Below are 25,587 nucleotides of genomic sequence, written 5' to 3'. Positions count from 1 at the left end.
ACGATTCGAAATCGTACTTAAAGATAACGGAGAATTCATAGTCTGATTTATTGTGCATAGCACTGACACCGTTAAAGACATATATATAAAAAAACCAAGCATGATGGCAATTTCTACCACACCCATTTAGGAAATGTTCCGTCCGTCCGGCCATCCGTCCATTTTCCATCCGTCAGTTCAGGATCTGCCCACTGGAGACAAATGCAGGGTTATTTTATTTGACGCATTAAGATGAAGGCGACTCCATCTGCTGCCACAGTGAATTCCGCGCAAAAACATCGAATTGCGAGACCACGAGAGCATCGAGTTCATATTTCGGGGGTCGAGAACAACGCACCACTAAAAAAATCAAATATCGTCCAAAATGTGTGAATAAAAAAAAGCGCCCAACGTGGGGCTCGAACCCACGACCCTGAGATTAAGAGTCTCATGCTCTACCGACTGAGCTAGCCGGGCGACACGTACAAGTCTCCCAAAATAAGTAGGCAACGAATGAGAACAATAAGTGAACGTTGCGAGAGTGGGTTGAGAGAGTGATAGCAGTTGGTTTGGAGGAGGAGTAGGAGGAGGAGGAGCAGCAGGAGGAACAGTAGAAGGTAGGCAGCGCTTTGGAATCGGGCCTGGCATTTCCGCCATCCTTAGAAGGTGCTAAGCGGAGTGAAGCGTTGGTTTTCACCACCTTTTTTTCTGATCTCTCACGCTCTCTTACCATATAATTCTATGAGCCGAATGCTGCGCTCGATATCTCGCTGCAAACATGGCGATCAAATGCTGCAGAAGACGAAAAAATAACTGGGGGACAATTAAGCTCCTCCTTTAAGGGTGTGATGTGAGAGGGGTTCCTACCACGCATACACCGACAATCTTTCCTCTTTCACAATCCCAGTGATTACATGAAACAACACACTGTATAAATTCAATGCCCCGCTTTAACCAAGCCGTACGAGCGTGCCGGCGTGGTGTAGCGGTAGTGTGACTCGCAACGCGATTGCCCGATGGTCAGGGGCAGAGGTGGGCAAATGCCCTCTTTTTTAATTTTCCTCCCTCACCCTCACTTTTGCATCCATGGCCCTCCCTCCCCCTCGCCCTCATTCTGAAAAGTTTTGCGGCCCTGTCTCGCCCTCACCCTCACTTCGAAAAATTTGCTGGCCCTCCCTCGCCCTCATCCTCACATCGTCAGCCCTCCCTCACCCTCACTAAAAGACACTTTAAAATTCTAGTTATATTTTCTAGTCCGCTACTTCTGGCGATATCATTGAGTAATAAACATGCAAGACAAGCTCTCTTGAACGAGAGGCTAGATGCTTATTCTGTTGTGTGTGTGCGGGTGTCTGTGTGTGAGCTGTTTCAGCTAATACGCGAGACAAAACCGATCCAGTTACGAGTTGGGCCCTAAAATATCACTCTGGCTTTAATACTGGCACGCACTGCATGCATACATATGCCCTGCAGTTGTAACATTTCATTGTTATCTATATTTATTTAGCTTATACTGCAATCCCCACTGAGGATTTTAGCAGGGTGGGATAGACAAGTAAACACAACGTAACAACACAGGCAATGAACACAAAAACAAAGTAGAGTAAGGTAGTTTGAAAATTTTGGTAAATAAGCATACATAAAAGATTTTTAAACAATACTGGTAAGAAATGTCGACATAGACAATTTCAAAACGTGGCAATTGGTTAAGAGATTCCCTTAAATTACTGTTCGTGGAAAGAAAGGATACTTAAAACGATTATTGCGCTTGGCAAATGGCGTTACTGTGCGGCTATGTCTTTGCCCAGTGGCGTAACCAGATGAAAAAGAAATTATTCTCGTGAAATCTGTCTTATACCGGCCGTTAATAAATTGAAAGACAAATTTTAGTCGTGACGCATGGTTTATTTGCGTTAATGGCGGCAAGCCCGCTTTGGTTAACAGTTCTGTCAAAAGAAAAATTCACAGCGCTGAGGACGGGACAAATGAGAAAAAGACACACGCCAGCGCTTTTTCTTGTCATGCACCAACTGGCCCGGCTGATCCCCTCTTGGATCTGGCACTTATGTACGTCCAAATCTGTGTTAAGTGAAGCGAGCAGCTATTATTGGGACCATTTCTACCTTAATTAGTGTAAGTTTTAGTAAAAGTGTCCCAAAAAACGCAGGCATAGTCCAGTATCGGCAGAATGTTTTTGTATGCGAGCAGTCGGACAAAAGGAGTAGGAAGTCTCTAAGCTATCCTCAGAAAGGAAAACTTGCGCTTTACATTAACCAATATGTAGTTAATGTGCTTAGTCCAAGTGAAGTCATTCGCGGTCAAAAGTCCGAGATACTTATAATGTATCTCGGGAAAAGTTTCGATAGGATGAAGGTTTAGATTTCTTATCTAAAGCGGCGTCTTCAGTAGTGAACTGCACAGCTTTGTGGTCCGATATTCTGTCTACTCTCTGGCTATTTGTTTTGGCAGTAATTGATCCGCTAACAAAAAAGAGGTCGAGCATTGATTGAGAATTGCCCTGAAATATGGTATTTTCTTCTACATTCTGCAATAAGTCGAAGCCAAAAGCAATGCCCACATAGCTTCACCTGGGGGTCATGCTTTTTAACTGAATACCTTGACCAGTATACTTCACGCAAATTAAAATATCCTGATAGTAAAATATCATGATATTTTAATTTGCCTGAAGTAGACTGATAGTAAAAATGGGATCCGCCATAGTGGCTCAGTGGTTAGGGCGCTCGGCTACTGATCCGGAGTTCCCGGGTTCGAACCCGACCGCGGCGGCTGCGTTTTTATGGAGGAAAAACGCTAAGGCGCGCGTGTGCTGTGCGATGTCAGTGCACGTTAAAGATCCCCAGGTAGTCGAAATTATTCCGGAGCCCTCCACTACGGCGCTTCTCTCTCTCTTCCTTTCTTCTTTCACTCCCTCCCTTATCCCTTCCCTTACGGCGCGGTTCAGGTGTCCAACGATATATGAGACAGATACCGCGCCATTTCCTTTCCCCAAAAACCAATCATTATTACTGATAGTAAAATACGATTATCAGGTTTCACATGCGTGCACAAATATCGTTTAAGCTCCTATAATACGACAACGGTAGAGTTGGTGGGCCAGTACATTGCTCCAATAATATATCTAACGTTTCCATAGTACGTTGTGCAAAAAATGCACTCTACATTGGGTACATCCGGCATTGGCGAAATTCACAGGGATGATTTAAACCGAATGCTGGCATCTTCACCTCTACCATCACGATTCTTTCGGTACGAACTGTAGCCAGTGTTAATGAGCTCACTGTCAAACAATGTATTGTTAAGCCAAGTTTCTGTCAAAACCGCTATTTCAGGATCGTGCAAAAGCAGAAGGGTCTCCAACTCATTCGCCTTGTTTATGGCACTTTTGCAATTAACATTTAGTATTTTAGGGGTCTCAAGTCTCTTAGTCCAGAGCCAGTTTGATTTCTTTCTAAGCTTAAAGCGAGGAACTCTTGTTTCATCCGAACCATACAGCCCGCTATTAACTCTTAGCTTATCATTGATTAGCTTTAAAGCTTGGCGCCCTCTTTCCCCTCTTCTTCACAGCACTTCCACTGCTGTTTCTATATTTCCTTAATTCGTTTAGAAAAGTCCTCAGCTAATAATTTTGAGCTATTTTGTTTCGATTTTGAGCTGATATTGGTCTTTTTGCGTTAATAGCATGATCTCAATAGGGAATTTTTTTCAAAAAGTCGAGGAGTTTCAAAACGACTGGTCGCGCCTTATTATTTTTTTACCCACCCTGTGGCATCTTTCGATGATACTCAGTGTTGAACCTTGTTCCGGAAAAGAACACCATCAAATACTTCCTTTCCCAGTTCCTCGCGCCGCTGACGCGCCGCTGGTGTAGCTGGCGCTATCTATGGGAGCCCCACGTAACTTTTCCGTCACGCCAATGGCAACGACGATGGCACCGGCCTTTCTGAGTAACGGGGCCTTCACGCTTGCACGTAAAAAAGGAGGGCCCGCGGAGAGAGTAGGCAGAATGCGGCAAAAGCAAACGAAGCTTCGAGGCGACGCAACTTTCGGTTCGAACAACAATACATAACGTGTAGAACAAGCGAACAGAAGTGGTTGAAAGAAAGAGGAAGACGAAGACGTTGTTCGATCGACTGTCGATTCAGCTCTGTTTATTTACCTCATTTTCCATAATTTATCTACTTTTATTTGAATATTCGAGGACGGCAGCATCTTCAAAGTCGGTATTGTCCCTATGGGAAGAGTACGGCTGCTCCGGCGCCGGGACCACGCCATTCAAAGGAGTCTGGCTAGGAAGAGGTGGCCATGGCTTCCCAGGCTGTGGAGTGACCAGAACATGGAAACGACCACCCGTCCAGCGAGACCTCATCGTTCAGTGTGGATGAGTCAAGGATTGTGGACAGTGACGAGTCAGTGGCCGATATGGCTGACGTGGACAACGAGGGCTTCAAGTTGGTGAGTCATCGCAAGCAACGAACGGTAGGGATCCCGAAAGTGATTGAGCCCACAGAAAAGGGGTTGATATAAGAGAGAAGAATCCCATCTTATTTTTCGCGGCCATTCAATCACTGCTGGTATCAGCTCCGAATCGATGTCGGTTCACCATGCACGGGGCTCTTCAGCTGGATGTCTCGACGGAAGAGCAGGTTGACAAGCTCCTGCAGAGCTCTCAGATTTTTGGCATCAAAGTTAACGTGCGGTTGCCCCATTCCTACATGAAGAACACCTGTGTTATTAAGGGTGTACCAAAGTGGTATTCAGAACGCGACCTACTTGATTATCTGAAACCACAAGGTGTACTGCACGTGAAACGACTTGTGCGTCGTGTAGAGTCTCAAGGAAAAGAATAGGCTGCGAAATCTCCCAACTCTATCATGTTGACATTCGCTCCCAACTCAGAGCGCCCCGAAAAAAATGATCTGGGATTCACAAAACACGCAGTTGCAGATTTCACTGAAGCTCCTCCACGGTGTTTTAGATGTCAACGCTTTGGGCACGTGGCCAAAGTTTGCACAAAGGATCGACGCTGTAAGCTGTGCGGAGGCGACCACGACTATAAAACCTGCAAGGCAGATTTGGCTTGCGCCAATTGCGGTAGTGATCATCCAGCGAGTTTCGGAGGCTGCCCCTTCCTCCGTGTGAGCGCTCTGCACTGTCGGATATCCTTTATTGCTGGTCCAAAAACCCCACCGACTGAGACGCCTGTCCCATGATTAGACGAGTTCCCAGTGTTGGAGTCTGATGTTGTTGCGTTGCCCAAGAATGTCCCTAAGAGACCTGAGTCCAGCAAGACGCCAAGGCCCAGTGCGCGCGAGTCGGCTGTTCCACCTCCAGCAAAGAGTGTCCATGTTCCTGAGCGCCCAGATCACAGCCAGACTCCACGGCAAGGGGGAGCCTCATATGGACAAGTGACAAAAACCAGCTACTGCGGCCTAGAGTGTGTCCCCGTCGGCATCATTTGTCGATGTAAGTTAGTGCGTTGCGCAAAATAAGGAGCTCGAAAATCAACGTATGTCTGACCTTCTTCATGTTTTGTTCGGGTCCCTGCGTTCACATTTTCTAGCGATGGCGCCTGGCAACCTGAAGAACTTCCCTACAGCTGGTGCTTTCTTGTGAGTCCCTAATTACCACCTTCACAGCAAACTTCCTTGCGAACTAAAATGGATGGGGTTAAACCTCGTGGATCTCATATGCACCGAAAAGTGCCGTTTATATTGCAGTGGAATTGCGCTGGGATTTTAAGTCGGTTAGCTGAACTAAAACTATTCTTGATAGAGAGTTGTGTTCCAGTATTGGACCTGGAAGAAGCGTGCCTGCCAAGCGGGAGATGTTTGACTGGATATGTCGCCCATAAAAACTGCAGCATAAAGTCATTTCCTGCCGGAAGTGCTGCGCTTTACATAAGAAGGGAAATTCCACATGTTTCTCTAAGCGTTGCCGATCTTTGCACGGATGACATTGAGGTAGCGGCTGTGGGAATACAGCTCGGCTCTCGAACCCTTTCTATTGCATCCGTGTACGTGTCTCCGCGGAAGAAGGTAGCATTGGATTTGTTTCTACAGCAGCTCTGCGACCGTTGCCCAGCTCCTAGAATCATCTGCGGTGATTTCAACGCCCATCATGCCGTTTGGGGTGACAGGAACACGGATTCCCGTGGACGCAGATTGGACCTGTGTGTTGCCAATGACGGACGCCCCACTTTCTTCCGGCCTCCAGCCTCAGCGACAGCTATAGACCTGACGCTGCAATCACCTGACGTCCGCGTGACGCGTTGGTCAACAGCGCCTGACCGCATGGGAAGTGATCACTATACGATATTTGAGTTTGCTGCCGACTTTCGTATGCATGGTCCTAAAATTAGCAATGTGGTCAACTGGGACAAGTACAGAGAGCACCTAGAACGTGTTTCTGGTGATGATGTTGACAACATATCTAGTAAGCTAGCAGCAACTACGGCAGTCAAGTTACGTGATCATTTTCCGGCCCCGGATTTAAAACTCAGGAACCATTCCGCAGCGAGAAGGGCGGAGCGCCAACGCGTGCGGAAGAAGGACGACAGGCAACAGAAAACGACCTTCAATAGGCTGAATTCTGCCATTAGACGGCACACGAACAAACTGTAAAGGTCGCAATGGGCCTCATTCTGTGCTAGTTGGACTGCGTTCTTACCGATGACGAGAATATGGCAAGTTATTGGCAGCCTTGTTGAAGAATCTCGCCCTTCGAAGCCTAGAAAAACCTATTGCGTGCTTGGCAGAGGAATTCGCAGACGCGCTCGTACGCGCTAATTCTGGAGTAGATATATATACACCACCTGTTTCTTCCAGGTCTATCATGGACGTCCCGTTCACGCTTCGTGAGCTTCAGACTGCGCTCAGTTGCCTGCGGCGCCGGTGCGCACCAGGTCCCGACGGCATCACCAATAAAATGCTGAATATTCTGCCCTTGTAACTCAGAAAGGAGCTCCTCAACTTCATCAATCGAGTTTGGGAGACTGGCGATGTTCCTCCGTCATGGAAGGTGGCACATGTAGTTCCAGTACTGATGCCTGGCAAAGACATGACAGACCTTGCCTCGTATCGCCCTGTGTCATTGACCTCCTTTGTAGATAAGTTGATGAAGAAGCTGGTATATGAATGCTTATCGTGGTGGCTTGAGGACAGCAAGGCACTGCCAACACGTATGACTGGATTCCGCCGAGGTCTTAGTGCCCAAGATAGTGTCTTAGATTTGGTCAGTCACATTGAACACCAGAGAGCTTTCGGCCTTTCCACCTTAGCCATTTTTCTTGACGTTGCGAAAGCTTACGACAGCGTGCTTCAGAGCTCAATCCTAAACAGTTTGAAAGGCATAGGCATACAGGGCCAGACGTTAAGATTCATTTACAAGTTCGTAAGTGATCGCGCGGTTCGTGTACGGTTAGGGAGCACCTTAAGCACCCAAAGGGTTCTTTCACGAGGTGTGCCCCACGATCCTTAGCGTCGTAAGGGCTGGCCTTCAAGATTCGTTGAAAAAAAGTTGCAGGAAAGTGCGTATGTCACTTTATGCTGACGACATCTGTATTTGGATTACTGGCTACCAACACAAGCCATTAGCCCTGATAACTCGACAGGCTCCACTTTCGGCACAAGCTTACCTTTAAGGTGTGGCGTTGTCTCTGTCAGTGGAAAAATCCGGCTTTGTTCTGTTTCCATGTGTAAGAAGACGTAAAGCACGGTTGAAGATAGACCTCGGTCTCTCTTGCATCCGTCAATTCAACCACACGCGTTTCCTGGGCGTCATTATTGACTCTCGTCTACAGTGGCGAAAAGCTGTAGACGCGATTGTTTCATCTATATCTTCTCGTCTCAATGTGATCCGTAGAATTGCACCTACCTTCCTTCTTCAATGGTCAGACTTCATGAAGCGCTGGTGGTCAGTCGCATAGTGTATCAATTACCTTTAAATTCCCCCTCGGCATCACAACTTGAACGTCTCGAAGTTGTCCACAGAAAGGGCCTAGGAAGAGCCATTGGAATTCCCCAGGCGGCTGCGAATAAGGCAGTACTTCATGAGTCCCCATCGAAACCTATTAGCCTTATCGCTTCTCAGGGACTACTAATGCATCTTGGCCGCCTAGGAGAGACGGTAGCTGGGCGATCCCTTCTCCAGCGGCTCTGCAAGAGATATGAGTCGAAGGCTTACTTGGCACTCAGTACTCTTAGTCCTTTAGGCATTAATGTCCGAAGGCAAAGGAATCCGTTGAAACCCCCCTGGTCTTTTCCGACCCTCAACTGTAAAGTCACAATTCCCCACGTGAGCGCAAAGCGCAGCTCTCCTTTGGCAGAAATGCGTTCGCTTGTACTTGAACACTTGGAAACAGAGTATGCCTGCCATCTTCAAATTTTCACGGTGGTGGTGGTGGAAACTTTATTACATACAGGGGAGTTTAGGACGCGCAGGTCCTTGGGCCCCCGCACGGCACCACAGCACTCAAACGTTCATGTCCCGGAGGCTCATAACTCTAGCAGCCCGGCCTGTGGCGAGGGCTTGCTTGGTCGGGTCCTCGAAGCGCAGTAGGGTCTCCCAAGCCTCCCAAGTGGTAAGGTGCTCCAGGCCCCGCGGGGGAGGATCCTCCTAGCAGAGAAAAAGGATATGATCGAGAGGGGCTTTGGTGTGATGGCAGAGGGTACAGGAGGGGTTTGTGTGGACTTGATGATAGCGCGAGCGTATATAAGGGGAGGGTAAGGTGCGTGTTTGGAGCCGCCTCCAAAGTGTCTGATGGTAATTGTCGAAGGAGGGATGGGGGGGGAGGGGGGCGGTACAGCCGACGCTCGGCTTTGCAGGCCTGCGTCAGTTCACTGAAGGAATGCATGCGCTCCCGTGAGAATTGCAGATCGGAGGCCGCCGGTGCCCGGTTGAGAGAACCTCGGGCTAAAGCGTTGGCAGCCTCGTTTCCGGGATTCTCGGAGTGTGCAGACACCCACATGAGCTCCATGTGGCGGGGCGGGTGCGGGGCGAGGGAGTACTGCTGTCGTATTCTCTAAAGCGGCTGAAAGTGTTGCTATTGAGGTGGCTTTACGGAAGTTAGGGTCTTGTCCGGCTCAACCTGTTGTCATCCTAACCGATTCAAAATCTACCCTTCAGAGGTTATAGCACGGATTCCCTACTGACGCCTTGTCTATAAGCTCTCTGCGCTTGGTGCAGAATCTGCACAGCAGAGGCTTTACTATACATTTCCAATGGGTGCCCTCTCACATAGGAGTCAACGGTAATGAGGTGGCAGACAATCTCGCCCATAAATTCCATCAAAAAAGTACCTCAAGATGGGAAAAGTCTCTGCAGGAAAACTGTGCTCGATCACTTCAGTACCCTGTGGAGTGCGTCCCACAAGCCATGTGTGACCAAGGGACTGAGAAGATCTCAGGCGACCCTTCTATATCGAATTCGCACGGCCTCTGCTCGCACTCCTGCATGAATGCATGACTGGTATAGCATCGTCTCCGCTCTGCTCTTTATGTGGTGTGTGCGCGGATATCGAACATTTTATTATGTACTGCCCAGACTACAAGAAGGGAGGCTGCACGCCTTCTATTAACATTTCTGCAGGACACGGATCTTGTCTCTAAATGGTGACAGCAGGAACGGACTATGGCCTACTGTGATTGAATGTGTGCGTAGATGGTGTCTTCCGGAGTGGACTACGTTATGCTGTGAGTGAATGTGTGTTTGGATTGTGGCACTATATTGACCTGTGTTCTACTGTGACTAAATATGTACATAGATGTTGACTTCTGGAGTGGACTGTGGTGTGTACTGTGTGGATTGATTGTGTGCTTTGATGGTGACTGCGGGAGAGAATATGTGCTAATATAAGAGGCTGTGCGCATAGCGGGGTAGATGCGACAAGCTTTAGGACATTGTTAATATAGAAGGGACGCTGCGGTGGAGCAATTGCCGGCAGATAAAGCAAGGCTAACCCCATCTGTAGCATTCAGCACCTCAACTCAACTCAATAGAAGCAGTTGGTCTGGTTGGCGAATTCACTATTTGTGATAATCCAAATGTTGGTCCCGTGTGAACAAAATGGGTTTCGATGATTTGCTTTGACGATTTAGAAGTAATGTCAGACCACGTGATGGACGGAAAATTGAAGTCGCCAAACATAAGGATGAGGGTGTTTGGATTTTGGGTTAAGTTACAGCTTGCAGCGCTTCATGAAACTCAGTAACAAAGGTATTGTTAGCGTGTGGGGGCCGGTAACGAACTCCGAGGATTAAATGTGGGTGAGCGGCATTGCATCCGACAAATATGATTTATAGAGGGAATTCATTGGGACGTGAGTGCAGGGCAAAGAGGTATGAGAACCTAAGAAAACGCCGCCTCCTCGCCTGGTGAAGCGATCGCGCCTGAATATGTCGAAATGAGGTAAGTAAGATTGAACTTAACGGTAAGTACTATAAGCTACGCGTCGGATGTGTTGATAAGGCCTCTTAATGCGTCGCCCTTTGGCAGATGGCTTCTAATGTTGGTAGAGAGAATGATATTTGACTGCAGTTTTGAGGACGAGCTGAAGTGAGGTGCTATGGCTCATGTTGTATCAACCTCTCGGCTTCGTAATCAAAGTTATCAATTTTCTCACCAACTTTTAGAGTATCATGCCAGAGTTTATAATTGATAATCTTGGATTTGGCAAACTGTAGCATGTGTTTTCGGGAAAAACGTGTTCGAGTGGGGAAATCCTCGGCGATGCTAACACGCTAGATTCCTTGCAATCGCCATTGTAAAAACATGTGGAGCAAAACATGCGTCGGCCGGGAATCGAACCCGGGCCACCCGCGTGGCAGGCGAGTATTCTACCTCTGAACCACCGACGCCGACGTTCAGTTGGCGTGCTGCCCGTCTATTCATAGCGTAGATCGTTGCGTAAGTTTCCCTTTATGTAGGTCACTGGACCGGCTGGCGTCTCCTCTGCTGGGGAGTAACTGTCGTCACAAAGCGCGTGGCGAGCGAACCGTGCCAATAGTACAGGCCACTATGCGATAGATCAGTCACTGAACTTCTGTGGGATGTATTAATAATAAAAATTACCGGCGGCACTAAAGCAACTTAGGTGCGACAAATGGCAAGACATTAAAATTCGATATATAATCAGTCAAATTCCACTCTAATTCCATTCCAATTCTACGCTAACTTTATTCTATTCCTCTGCAGGTGGCGCAGCGGCAGATACTATAGTAGAACACAAATGAGAAAGAACAGCTGTTGGTATTGATTGGGAGGATAATTAGCGCGAGGAAAAGGACGTTAGAGGGACACAGAGAAGGAGCGCTGACTTGCAACAAATAGAAGTGCAATCAAATGTACATGCTCGAGGAGTCAGCCGCGCATGCCCAGTTATGTCCACTGATTTATGATGTGGCTAAATATCAAGGTAATCTGATCTAAGATGATTCAGGGGCTCATAAAGGATCAAAGGAGCATGGAAAGCAAATAAACAGGACGCTCCTCCCTCACCTTCGAACATCAACAACGAACAGGTTATTCAGCTTATAGCAACAGATTCTCTCCGTTGCAAAACAACCGACGTCTCAGTGACGCACTCATCGCTTCCCAACTTACGAATGAACGAACCCTAAAGAAGCTCCCCTGCTAGCTGCCCTTTAGAGCGGCCATCAACTTCCGTTTTTCCGAAAAGTTGATGACAATGGCAGTCTAGCCAATGCTTAGGCATGCAGGTTCTTAGCTGTGGCAGCTACAAGTTGGGGGCGGGGAGGGAGGGGGCGCTCTAGTGAAACTTTGCTCCCCCTAATGGAGGACCCACATACCTATGGCTGAGCCACTCTGGCCCGCGGTCTGCGACATCCTGTGTTACGGCGCTAGGCAATCATAACAGTAAATAGCATCAGCTTTTCAATGTTTCACTTTATTCCAATCCAGGTATGAAAAATCTAGAGATCATTATTTTTTCTTATGTTTAGAAGTTTTACAATGGACTACTTTTTGTGGTGGACAAAATCTGTGCGGGGTCCTTATGTGGACAGAGCTTCGGAAGTTATATCCGGCTACAGCACTGACTATAAAATAGGCTGCATAAATGCCAGGAACGCTGTACAAAGCTACAGAGAATTCTGGCAACACTGTACCGCACCGCCAATAATGTGCAGGAACGCATGCATAAACGAGTCTGGCCGCGGTGTACACATCCCGCGTAGACCATCTCTCGTCTAGCAAACTGAAGCTCCTCCGTCGATATATTTGAGGAACATTCGCAATTTTTAATCGGACCGGCAGTTTTAAGAAATTGAATGTGACGCCGATAGACAATGGTCAATATGTTTTACATATTTATTTTTTTAAACAAAGATAACCAGCTGCTATGAAGTAGTTATCGCAATGGCGAGAATCGCATCTATCAGCGCCTGTTTCGAGCACTGTTAAAACGTTCGCTAAGTGCGAACAAAAGAAAGACCACGAAGAAAGCTTCGAGGGTTACTGCGCAGCAGAGCATCTAACGGGCAGGACTAAGCTTTAACATCTCTGCCTTAAGCACGGACTGACTGGATGCCAGAAAATCAGAGGTGTTGGTTGTTTGGTTTTTTTTTTTTTTTGGGGGGGGGGGAGGAAATGGCGCAGTATCTGTCTCGTATACCGTTGGACACTTGACCCACGTCGTAATGGAAGGGATAAAGGAGGGAGTGAAAGAAGAAAGTGCTGCCGTAGTGGAGGGCTCCGAAATAATTTCGACCACCTGGGGATCTTTAACGTGCACTGACATCGCCTAGCACACGGGCGCCTTAGCGTTTTTCCTCCATAAAACCGCATCCGCCGCGGTCGGGTTCGAACCCGGGAACTCCGGATGAGTAGTCGAGCGCCCTAACCACTGAGCCACCGTGGCGGGTGAAAATCAGAAGCATTAAGTTTAAATTAAACACATTCACACATAGTCATCAATAGTCTTTTGATTTTTGGCCCATTGTGATTATGACAGCACTTTTTTTTTTGAACGTCTGGTCCTCCTGAGCCATTCCGTGAAAGGGAAGAGGTCTCCTCTCTCCCGCGGCTTAACCGTTTTGCGTATGCTGCTCGTATCATTCGATGCCGAACGAGCAGTCCCGGTGCGAATCTCAGAGGAGGGGCGGGGGGTGAGGGGATGGACGCCCGTATTCTTGATCCCTAAGCAAAGGAGGGGTCAGGGTGCCTCCCGGTCCCCACCCCCCTCCGCGATTTACGCCTCTAGCGGAAGACTAGGATACTAAGCATTAGGCATGATGAAACAATGACAGAAAAATAAAGTGCTTTAAAATACAGGTAACAACACAAGGTAAGAAGTGGATTAGTTCAATGGGAAAGAAGTAGACAGTAGAACAATACAGAAATGGGAAGAGGCTAATCAGGAAGATCGTTCTATGTTAACTCAAGATGCGGCGCCCTATTCTCTGAAGCTAGATCAGGGTGCCTTGGAACGCGAAGCTCGAGAAGGAAATTTAACCAAGAAGATGACACATGCGCAGTGCCTGGTAAATCTGTAGAAATAGTTGAACACCCAATTCTAAAATGCGGCAATATTCACTGGGATGTCGATGCAGACTCACCCATTCTCCTTGAGGCCTTGGGATTCAGCGATAACAGAGGTAAAGTGAATGAATCAGCTGCAGAAAAAGCGATTGGAAGATTGGCGGCTCAAAAGCAGAATGCTAGCATAAGCTTAGAAGCGAACGATTCGAAATCGTACTTAAAGATAACGGAGAATTCCTAGTCTGATTTATTGTGCATAGCACTGACACCGTTAAAGACATATATATAAAAAAACCAAGCATGATGGCAATTTCTACCACACCCATTTAGGAAATGTTCCGTCCGTCCGGCCATCCGTCCATTTTCCATCCGTCAGTTCAGGATCTGCCCACTGGAGACAAATGCAGGGTTATTTTATTTGACGCATTAAGATGAAGGCGACTCCATCTGCTGCCACAGCGAATTCCGCGCAAAAACATCGAATTGCGAGACCACGAGAGCATCGAGTTCATATTTCGGGGGTCGAGAACAACGCACCACTAAAAAAATCAAAGATCGTCCAAAATGTGCGAATAAAAAAACAAAGCGCCCAACGTGGGGCTCGAACCCACGACCCTGAGATTAAGAGTCTCATGCTCTACCGACTGAGCTAGCCGGGCGACACGTACAAATCTCCCAAAATAAGTAGGCAACGAATGAGAACAATAAGTGAACGTTGCGAGAGTGGGTTGACAGAGTGATAGCAGTTGGTTTGGAGGAGGAGTAGGAGGAGGAGGAGCAGGAGGAGGAACAGTAGAAGGTAGGCAGCGCTTTGGAATCTGGCCTGGCATTTCCGCCATCCTTAGAAGGTGCTAAGCGGAGTGAAGCGTTGGTTTTCACCACCTTTTTTTCTGATCTCTCACGCTCTCGTACCATATAATTCAATGAGCCGAATGCTGCGCTCGATATCTCGCTGCAAACATGGCGATCAAATGCTGCAGAAGACGAAAAAATAACTGGGGGACAATTAAGCTCCTCCTTTAACGGTGTGATGTGAGAGGGGTTCCTACCACGCATACACCGACAATCTTTCCTCTTTCACAATCCCAGTGATTACATAAAACAACACACTGTATAAATTCAATGCCCCGCTTTAACCAAGCCGTACGAGCGTGCCGGCGTGGTGTAGCGGTAGTGTGACTCGCAACGCGAGGGCCCGATGGTCAGGGGCAGAGGTGGGCAAATGCCCTCTTTTTTAATTTTCCTCCCTCACCCTCACTTTTGCATCCATGGCCCTCCCTCCCCCTCGCCCTCATTCTGAAAAGTTTTGCGGCCCTGTCTCGCCCTCACCCTCACTTCGAAAAATTTGCTGGCCCTCCCTCGCCCTCATCCTCACATCGTCAGCCCTCCCTCACCCTCACTAAAAGACACTTTAAAATTCTAGTTATATTTTCTAGTCCGCTACTTCTGGCGATATCATTGAGTAATAAACATGCAAGACAAGCCCTCAAGGCTCTCTTGAACGAGAGGCTAGATGCTTATTCTGTTGTGTGTGTGCGGGTGTCTGTGTGTGAGCTGTTTCAGCTAATACGCGAGACAAAACCGATCCAGTTACGAGTTGGGCCCTAAAATATCACTCTGGCTTTAATACTGGCACGCACTGCATGCATACATATGCCCTGCACTTGTAACATTTCATTGTTATCTTTATTTATTTAGCTTATACTGCAATCCCCACTGAGGATTTTAGCAGGGTGGGATAGACAAGTAAACACAACGTAACAACACAGGCAATGAACACAAAAACAAAGTAGAATAAGGTAGTTTGAAAATTTTGGTAAATAAGCATACATAAAAGATTTTTAAACAATACTGGAAAGAAATGTCGACATAGACAATTTCAAAACGTGGCAATTGGTTAAGAGATTCCCTTAAATTACTGTTCGTGGAAAGAAAGGATACTTAAAACGATTATTGCGCTTGGCAAATGGCGTTACTGTGCGGCTATGTCTTTGCCCAGTGGCGTAACCAGATGAAAAAGAAATTATTCTCGTGAAATCTGTCTTATACCGGCCGTTAATAAATTGAAAGACAAATTTTAGTCGTGACGCATGGTTTATTTGCGTTAATGGCGGCAAGCCCGCTTTGGTTAACAGTTCTGTCAAAAGAAAAATTCACAGCGCTGAGGACGGGACAAATGAGAAAAAGACACACGCCAGCGCTTTTTCTTGTCATGCACCAACTGGCCCGACTGATCCCCTCTTGGATCTGGCACTTATGTACGTCCAAATCTGTGTTAAGTGAAGCGAGCTGCTATTATTGGGACCATTTCTACCTTAATTAGTGTAAGTTTTAGTAAAAGTGTCCCAAATAACGCAGGCATAGTCGAGTATCGGCAGAATGTTTTTGTATGCGAGCAGTCGGAGAAAAGGAGTAGGAAGTCTCTAAGCTATCCTCAGAAAGGAAAACTTGCGCTTTACATTAACCAATATGTAGTTAATGTGCTTAGTATAAGTGAAGTCATTCGCGGTCAAAAGTCCGAGATACTTATAATGTATCTCGAGAAAAGTTTCGATAGGATGAAGATTTAGATTTCTTATCTAAAGCGGCGTCTTCAGTAGTGAACTGCACAGCTTTGTGGTCCGATATTCTGTCTACTCTCTGGCTATTTGTTTTGGCAGTAATTGATCCGCTAACAAAAAAGAGGTCGAGCATTGATTGAGAATTACCCTGAAATATGGTATTTTCTTCTACATTCTGCAATAAGTCGAAGCCAAAAGCAATGCCCACATAGCTTCACCTGGGAGTCATGCTTTTTAACTGAATACCTTGACCAGTATACTTCACGCAAATTAAAATATCCTGATAGTAAAATATCATGATATTTTAATTTGCCTGAAGTAGACTGATAGTAAAAATGGGATCCGCCATGGTGGCTCAGTGGTTAGGGCGCTCGGCTACTGATCCGGAGTTCCCGGGTTCGAACCCGACCGCGGCGGCTGCGTTTTTATGGAGGAAAAACGCTAAGGCGCCCGTGTGCTGTGCGATGTCAGTGCACGTTAAAGATCCCCAGGTAGTCGAAATTATTCCGGAGCCCTCCACTACGGCGCTTCTCTCTCTCTTCCTTTCTTCTTTCACTCCCTCCCTTATCCCTTCCCTTACGGCGCGGTTCAGGTGTCCAACGATATATGAGACAGATACCGCGCCATTTCCTTTCCCCAAAAACCAATTATTATTACTGATAGTAAAATACGATTATCAGGTTTCACATGCGTGCACAAATATCGCTTAAGCTCCTATAATAAGACAACGGTAGAGTTGGTGGGCCAGTACATTGCTCCAATAATATATCTAACGTTTCCATAGTACGTTGTGCAAAAAATGCACTCTACATTGGGTACATCCGGCATTGGCGAAATTCACAGGGATGATTTAAACCGAATGCTGGCATCTTCACCTCTACCATCACGATTCTTTCGGTACGAACTGTAGCCAGTGTTAATGAGCTCACTGTCAAACAATGTATTGTTAAGCCAAGTTTCTGTCAAAACCGCTATTTCAGGGTCGTGCAAAAGCAGAAGGGCCTCCAACTCATTTGTCTTGTTTATGGCACTTTTGCAATTAACATTTAGTATTTTAGGGGTCTGAAGTCTCTTAGTCCAGAGCCAGTTTGATTTCTTTCTAAGCTTAAAGCGAGGAACTCTTGTTTCATCCGAACCATACAGTACGCTATTAACGTTTAGCTTATCATTGATTAGCTTTAAAGCTTGGCGCCCTCTTTCCCCTCTTCTTCACAGCACTTCCACTGCTGTTTCTATATTTCCTTAATTCGTTTAGAAAAGTCCTCAGCTAATAATTTTGAGCTATTTTGTTTCGATTTTGAGCTGATATTGGTCTTTTTGCGTTAATAGCATGATCTCAATAGGGAATTTTTTTCAAAAAGTCGAGGAGTTTCAAAACGACTGGTCGCGCCTTATTATTTTTTTACCCACCCTGTGGCATCTTTCGATGATACTCAGTGTTAAACCTTGTTCCGGAAAAAAACACCATCAAATACTTCCTTTCCCAGTTCCTCGCGCCGCTGACGCGCCGCTGGAGTAGCTGGCGCTATCTATGGGAGCCCCACGTAACTTTTCCGTCATGCCAATGGCAACGACGATGGCACCGGCCTTTCTGAGTAACGGGGCCTTCACGCTTGCACGTAAAAAAGGAGGGCCCGCGGAGAGAGTAGGCAGAATGCGGCAAAAGCAAACGAAGCTTCGAGGCGACGCAACTTTCGGTTCGAACAACGATACATAACGTGTAGAACAAGCGAACAGAAGTGGTTGAAAGAAACAGGAAGACGAAGACGTTGTTCGATCGACTGTCGACTGAGCTCTGTTTATTTACCTCATTTTCCATAATTTATCTACTTTTATTTGAATATTCGAGGACGGCAGCATCTTCAAAGTCGGTATTGTCCCTATGGGAATAGTACGGCTGCTCCGGCGCCGGGACCACGCCATTCAAAGGAGTCTGGCTCGGAAGAGGTGGCCATGGCTTCCCAGGCTGTGGAGTGACCAGAACATGGAAACGACCACCCGTCCAGCGAGACCTCATCGTTCAGTGGGGATGAGTCAAGGATTGTGGACAGTGACGAGTCAGTGACCGATATGGCTGACGTGGACAACGAGGGCTTCAAGTTGGTGAGTCATCGCAAGCAACGAACGGTAGGGATCCCGAAAGTGATTGAGCCCACAGAAAAGGGGGTTGATATAAGAGAGAAGAATCCCATCTTATTTTTCGCGGCCATTCAATCACTGCTGGTATCAGCACCGATTCGAAGTCGGTTCACCATGCACGGGGCTCTTCAGCTGGATGTCTCGACGGAAGAGCAGGTTGACAAGCTCCTGCAGAGCTCTCAGATTTTTGGCATCAAAGTTAACGTGCGGTTGCCCCATTCCTACATGAAGAACACCTGTGTTATTAAGGGTGTACCAAAGTGGTATTCAGAACGCGACCTACTTGATTATCTGAAACCACAAGGTGTACTGCACGTGAAACGACTTGTGCGTCGTGTAGAGTCTCCAGGAAAAGAATAGGCTGCGAAATCTCCCAACTCTATCATGTTGACATTCGCTCCCAACTCAGAGCGCCCCGAAAAAATTGATCTGGGATTCACAAAACATGCAGTTGCAGATTTCACTGAAGCTCCTCCACGGTGTTTTAGATGTCAACGCTTTGGGCACGTGGCCAAAGTTTGCACAAAGGATCGACGCTGTACGCTGTGCGGAGGCTACCACGACTTTAAAACCTGCAAGGCAGATTTGGCTTGCGCCAATTGCGGTAGTGATCATCCAGCGAGTTTCGGAGGCTGCCCCTTCCTCCGTGTGAGCGCTCTGCACTGTCGGATATCCTTTATTGCTGGTCCAAAAACCCCACCGACTGAGACGCCTGTCCCATGATTAGACGAGTTCCCAGTGTTGGAGTCTGATGTTGTTGCGTTGCCCAAGAATGTCCCTAAGAGACCTGAGTCCAGCAAGACGCCAAGGCCCAGTGCGCGCGAGTCGGCTGTTCCACCTCCAGCAAAGAGTGTCCATGTTCCTGAGCGCCCGGATCACAGCCAGACTCCACGGCAAGGGGGAGCCTCATATGGACAAGTGACAAAAACCAGCTACTGCGGCCTAGAGTGTGTCCCCGTCGGCATCATTTGTCGATGTAAGTTAGTGCGTTGCGCAAAATAAGGAGCTCGAAAATCAACCTATGTCTGACCTTCTTCATGTTTTGTTCGGGTCCCTGCGTTCACATGTTCTAGCGATGGCGCCTGGCAACCTCAAGAACTTCCCTACAGCTGGTGCTTTCTTGTGAGTCCCTAATTACCACCTTCACAGCAAACTTCCTTGCGAACTAAAATGGATGGGGTTAAACCTCGTGGATCTCATATGCACCGAAAAGTGCCGTTTATATTGCAGTGGAATTGCGCTGGGATTTTAAGTCGGTTAGCTGAACTAAAACTATTCTTGATAGAGAGTTGTGTTCCAGTATTGGCCCTGGCAGAAGCATGCCTGCCAAGCGGGAGATGTTTGACTGGATATGTCGCCCATAAAAACTGCAGCATAAAGTCATTTCCTGCCGGAAGTGCTGCGCTTTACATAAGAAGGGAAATTCCACATGTTTCTCTAAGCGTTGCCGATCTTTGCACGGATGACATTGAGGTAGCGGCTGTGGGAATACAGCTCGGCTCTCGAACCCTTTCTATTGCATCCGTGTACGTGTCTCCGCGGAAGAAGGTAGCATTGGATTTGTTTCTACAGCAGCTCTGAGACCGTTGGCCAGCTCCTAGAATCATCTGCGGTGATTTCAACGCCCATCATGCCGTTTTGGGTGACAGGAACACGGATTCCCGTGGACGCAGATTGGACCTGTGTGTTGCCAATGACGGACGCCCCACTTTCTTCCGGCCTCCAGCCTCTGCGACAGCTATAGACCTGACGCTGCAATCACCTGACGTCCGCGTGACGCGTTGGTCAACAGCGCCTGACCGCATGGGAAGTGATCACTATACGATATTTGAGTTTGCTGCCGACTTTCGTATGCATGGTCCTAAAATTAGCAATGTGGTCAACTGGGACAAGTACAGAGAGCACCTAGAACGTGTTTCTGGTGATGATGTTGACAACATATCTAGTAAGCTAGCAGCAACTACGGCAGTCAAGTTACGTGATCATTTTCCGGCCCCGGATTTAAAACTCAGGAACCTTTCCACAGCGAGAAGGGCGGAGCGCCAACTCGTGCGGAAGAAGGACGACAGGCAACAGAAAACGACCTTCAATAGGCTGAATTCTGCCATTAGACGGCACACGAACAAACTGTAAAGGTCGCAATGGGCCTCATTCTGTGCTAGTTGGACTGCGTTCTTACCGATGACGAGAATATGGCAAGTTATTGGCAGCCTTGTTGAAGAATCTCGCCCTTCGAAGCCTGGAAAAACCTATTGCGTGCTTGGCAGAGGAATTTGCAGACGCGCTCGTACGCGCTAATTCTGGAGTAGATATATATACACCACCTGTTTCTTCCAGGTCAATCATTGACGTCCCGTTCACGCTTCGTGAGCTTCAGACTGCGCTCAGTTGCCTGCGGCGCCGGTGCGCACCAGGTCCCGACGGCATCACCAATAAAATGCTGAATATTCTGCCCTTGTAACTCAGAAAGGAGCTCCTCAACTTCATCAATCGAGTTTGGGAGACTGGCGATGTTCCTCCGTCATGGAAGGTGGCACATGTAGTTCCAGTACTGATGCCTGGCAAAGACATGACAGACCTTGCCAGTATCGCCCTGTGTCATTGACCTCCTTTGTAGATAAGTTGATGAAGAAGCTGGTATATGAATGCTTATCGTGGTGGCTTGAGGACAGCAAGGCACTGCCAACACGTATGACTGGATTCCGCCGAGGTCTTAGTGCCCAAGATAGTGTCTTAGATTTGGTCAGTCACATTGAACACCAGAGAGCTTTCGGCCTTTCCACCTTAGCCATTTTTCTTGACGTTGCGAAAGCTTACGACAGCGTGCTTCAGAGCTCAATCCTAAACAGTTTGAAAGGCATAGGCATACAGAGCCATACGTTAAGATTCATTTAAAAGTTCGTAAGTGATCGCGCGGTTCGTGTACGGTTAGGGAGCACCTTAAGCACCCAAAGGGTTCATTCACGAGGTGTGCCCCACGATCCTTAACGTCGTAATGGCTGGCCTTCAAGATTCATTGAAAAAAAGTTGCAGGCAAGTGCGTATGTCACTTTATGCTGACGACATCTGTATTTGGATTACTGGCTACCAACACAAGCCATTAGCCCTGATAACTCGACAGGCTCCACTTTCGGCACAAGCTTACCTTTAAGGTGTGGCGTTGTCTCTGTCAGTGGTAAAATCCGGCTTTGTTCTGTTTCCAGGTGTAAGAAGACGTAAAGCACGGTTGAAGATAGACCTCGGTCTCTCTTGCATCCGTCAATTCAACCACACGCGTTTCCTGGGCGTCAATATTGACTCTCGTCTACAGTGGCGAAAAGCTGTAGACGCGATTGTTTCATCTATATCTTCTCGTCTCAATGTGATCCGTAGAATTGCACCTACCTTCCTTCTTCAATGGTCAGACTTCATGAAGCGCTGGTGATCAGTCGCATATTGTATCAATTACCTTTTAATTCCCCCTCGGCATCACAACTTGAACGTCTCGAAGTTGTCCACAGAAAGGGCCTAAGAAGAGCCATTGGAATTCCCCAGGCGGCTGCGAATAAGGCAGTACTTCATGAGTCCCCATCGAAACCTATTAGCCTTATCGCTTCTCAGGGACTACTAATGCATCTTGGCCGCCTAGGAGAGACGGTAGCTGGGCAATCCCTTCTCCAGCGGCTCTGCAAGAGATATGAGTCGAAGGCTTACTTGGCACTCAGTACTCTTAGTCCTTTAGGCATTAATGTCCGAAGGCAAAGGAATCCGTTGAAACCCCCCTGGTCTTTTCCGACCCTCAACTGTAAGGTCACAATTCCCCACGTGAGCGCAAAGCGCAGCTCTCCTTTGGCAGAAATGCGTTCACTTGTACTTGAACACTTGGAAACAGAGTATGCCTGCCATCTTCAAATTTTCACGGTGGTGGTGGTGGAAACATTATTACATACAGGGGAGTTTAGGACGCGCAGGTCCTTGGGCCCCCGCACGGCACCACAGCACTCAAACGTTCATGTCCCGGAGGCTCATAACTCTGGCAGCCCGGCCTGTGGCGAGGGCTTGCTTGGTCGGGTCCTCGGAGCGCAGTAGGGTCTCCCAAGCTTCCCAAGTGGTAAGGTGCTCCAGGCCCCGCGGGGGAGGATCCTCCTAGCAGAGAAAAAGGATATGATCGAGAGGGGCTTTGGTGTGATGGCAGAGGGTACAGGAGGGGTTTGTGTGGACTTGATGATAGCGCGAGCGTATATAAGGGGAGGGTAAGGTGCGTGTTTGGAGCCGCCTCCAAAGTGTCTGATGGTAATTGTCGAAGGAGGGATGGGGGGGGGGGGGCGGTACAGCCGACGCTCGGCTTTGCAGGCCTGCGTCAGTTCACTGAAGGAATGCATGCGCTCCCGTGAGAATCCCAGTTCGGAGGCCGCCGGTGCCCGGTTGAGAGAACCTCGGGCTAAAGCGTTGGCAGCCTCGTTTCCGGGATTCTCAGAGTGTGCAGACACCCACATGAGCTCCATGTGGCGGGGCGGGTGCGCGGCGAGGGAGTACTGCTGTCGTATTCTCTAAAGCGGCTGAAAGTGTTGCTATTGAGGCGGCTTTACGGAAGTTAGGGTCTTGTCCGGCTCAACCTGTTGTCATCCTAACCGATTCAAAATCTACCCTTCAGAGGTTAGAGCACGGATTCCCTACTGACGCCTTGTCTATAAGCTCTCTGCGCTTGGTGCAGAATCTGCACAGCAGAGGCTTTACTATACATTTCCAATGGTTGCCCTCTCACATAGGAGTCAACGGTAATGAGGTGGCAGACAATCTCGCCCATAAAGCTCTATCAAGGATTCCATCAAAAAAGTACCTCAAGATGGGAAAAGTCTCTGCAGGAAAACTGTGCTCGATCACTTCAGTACCCTGTGGAGTGCGTCCCACAAGCCATGTGTGACCAAGGGACTGAGAATATCTCAGGCGACCCTTCTATATCGAATTCGCACGGCCTCTGCTCGCACTCCTGCATGAATGCATGACTGGTATAGCATCGTCTCCGCTCTGCTCTTTATGTGGTGTGTGCGCGGATATCGAACATTTTATTATGTACTGCCCAGACTACAAGAAGGGAGGCTGCACGCCTTCTTTTAACATTTCTGCAGGACACGGATCTTGTCTCTAAATGGTGACAGCAGGAACGGACTATGGCCTACTGTGATTGAATGTGTGCGTAGATGGTGTCTTCCGGAGTGGACTACGTTATGATTTGTGAGTGAATGTGTGTTTGGATTGTGGCACTATATTGACCTGTGTTCTACTGTGACTGAATATGTACATAGATGTTGACTTCTGGAGTGGACTGTGGTGTGTACTGTGTGGATTGATTGTGTGCTTTGATGGTGACTGCGGGAGAGAATATGTGCTAATATAAGAGGCTGTGCGCATAGCGGGGTAGATGCGACAAGCTTTAGGACATTGTTAATATAGAAGGGACGCTGCGGTGGAGCAATTGCCGGCAGATAAAGCAAGGCTAACCCCATCTGTAGCATTCAGCACCTCAACTCAACTCAATAGAAGCAGTTGGTCTGGTTGGCGAATTCACTATTTGTGATAATCCAAATGTTGGTCCCGTGTGAACAAAATTGGTTTCGATGATTTGCTTTGACGATTTAGAAGTAATGTCAGACCACGTGATGGACGGAAAATTGAAGTCGCCAAACATAAGGATGAGGGTGTTTGGATTTTGGGTTAAGTTACAGCTTGCAGGGCTTCATGAAACTCAGTAACAAAGGTATTGTTAGCGTGTGGGGGCCGGTAACGAACTCCGAGGATTAAATGTGGGTGAGCGGCATTGCATCCGACAAATATGATTTATAGAGGGAATTCATTGGAACGTGAGTGCAGGGCAAAGAGGTATGAGAACCTAAGAAAACGCCGCCTCCTCGCCTGGTGAAGCGATCGCGCCTGAATATGTCGAAATGAGGTAAGTAAGATTGAACTTAACGGTAAGTACCATAAGCTACGCGTCGGATGTGTTGATAAGGCCTCTTAATGCGTCGCCCTTTGGCAGATGGCTTCTAATGTTGGTAGAGAGAATGATATTTGACTGCAGTTTTGAGGACGAGCTGAAGTGAGGTGCTATGGCTCATGTTGTATCAACCTCTCGGCTTCGTAATCAAAGTTATCAATTTTCTCACCAACTTTTAGAGTATCATGCCAGAGTTTATAATTGATAATCTTGGATTTGGCAAACTGTAGCATGTGTTTTCGGGAAAAACGTGTTCGAGTGGGGAAATCCTCGGCGATGCTAACACGCTAGATGCCTTGCAATCGCCATTGTAAAAACAATGTGGAGCAAAACATGCGTCGGCCGGGAATCGAACCCGGGCCACCCGCGTGGCAGGCGAGTATTCTACCACTGAACCACCGACGCCGACGTTCAGTTCGCGTGCTGCCCGTCTATTCATAGCGTAGATCGTTGCGTAAGTTTCCCTTTATGTAGGTCATTGGACCGGCTGGCGTCTCCTCTGCTGGGGAGTAAATGTCGTCACAAAGCGCGTGGCGAGCGAACCGTCCCAATAGTACAGGCCACTATGCGATAGATCAGTCACTGAACTTCTGTGGGATGTATTAATAATAAAAATTACCGGCGGCACTAAAGCAACTTAGGTGCGACAAATGGCAAGACATTAAAATTCGATTTATAATCAGTCAAATTCCACTCTAATTCCATTCCAATTCTACGCTAACTTTATTCTATTCCTCTGCAGGTGGCGCAGCGGCAGATACTATAGTAGGACACAAATGAGAAAGAACAGCTGTTGGTATTGATTGGGAGGATAATTAGCGCGAGGAAAAGGACGTGAGAGGGACACAGAGAAGGAGCGCTGACTTGCAACAAATAGAAGTGCAATCAAATGTACATGCTCGAGGAGTCAGCCGCGCATGCCCAGTTATATCCACTGATTTGATGATGCGGCTAAATATCAAGGTAATCTGATCTAAGATGATTCAGGGGCTCATAAAGGATCAAAGGAGCATGGAAAGCAAATAAACAGGACGCTCCTCCCTCACCTTCGAACATCAACAACGAACAGGTTATTCAGCTTATAGCAACAGATTCTCTCCGTTGCAAAACAACCGACGTCTCAGTGACGCACTCATCGCTTCCCAACTTACGAATGAACGAACCCTAAAGAAGCTCCCCTGCTAGCTACCCTTTAGAGCGGCCAACAACTTCCGTTTTTCCGAAAAGTTGATGACAATGGCAGTCTAGCCAATGCTTAGGCATGCAGGTTCTTAGCTGTGGCAGCTACAAGTTGGGGGCGGGGAGGGAGGGGGCGCTCTAGTGAAACTTTGCTCCCCCTAATGGAGGACCCACATACCTATGGCTCAGCCACTCTGGCCCGCGGTCTGCGACATCCTGTGTTACGGCGCTAGGCAATCA

The 25,587-nt window shown here is 47.7% G+C and overlaps 4 non-coding genes across 4 annotated transcripts; all 4 read right to left on the bottom strand.

Moving 5' to 3' along the window:
* Positions 1 to 383: 383 nt before the first annotated feature.
* TRNAK-CUU (transfer RNA lysine (anticodon CUU)) lies at positions 384 to 456 on the bottom strand. The gene has a single exon. It is a non-coding gene; the product is annotated as a tRNA-Lys (tRNA).
* A 10,326-nt stretch (positions 457 to 10,782) lies between these two features.
* Positions 10,783 to 10,853, bottom strand: TRNAG-GCC (transfer RNA glycine (anticodon GCC)). Its single transcript has one exon. It is a non-coding gene; the product is annotated as a tRNA-Gly (tRNA).
* A 3,227-nt stretch (positions 10,854 to 14,080) lies between these two features.
* On the bottom strand, positions 14,081 to 14,153 carry TRNAK-CUU (transfer RNA lysine (anticodon CUU)). The gene has a single exon. It is a non-coding gene; the product is annotated as a tRNA-Lys (tRNA).
* A 10,349-nt stretch (positions 14,154 to 24,502) lies between these two features.
* Positions 24,503 to 24,573, bottom strand: TRNAG-GCC (transfer RNA glycine (anticodon GCC)). The gene has a single exon. It is a non-coding gene; the product is annotated as a tRNA-Gly (tRNA).
* Positions 24,574 to 25,587: the final 1,014 nt, after the last annotated feature.

Source organism: Amblyomma americanum, chromosome 4, assembly GCF_052857255.1.
Source record: "Amblyomma americanum isolate KBUSLIRL-KWMA chromosome 4, ASM5285725v1, whole genome shotgun sequence".
Taxonomy (NCBI): Eukaryota; Metazoa; Arthropoda; class Arachnida; order Ixodida; family Ixodidae; genus Amblyomma; species Amblyomma americanum.
This window is presented reverse-complemented; position numbering and strand designations above follow the sequence as displayed.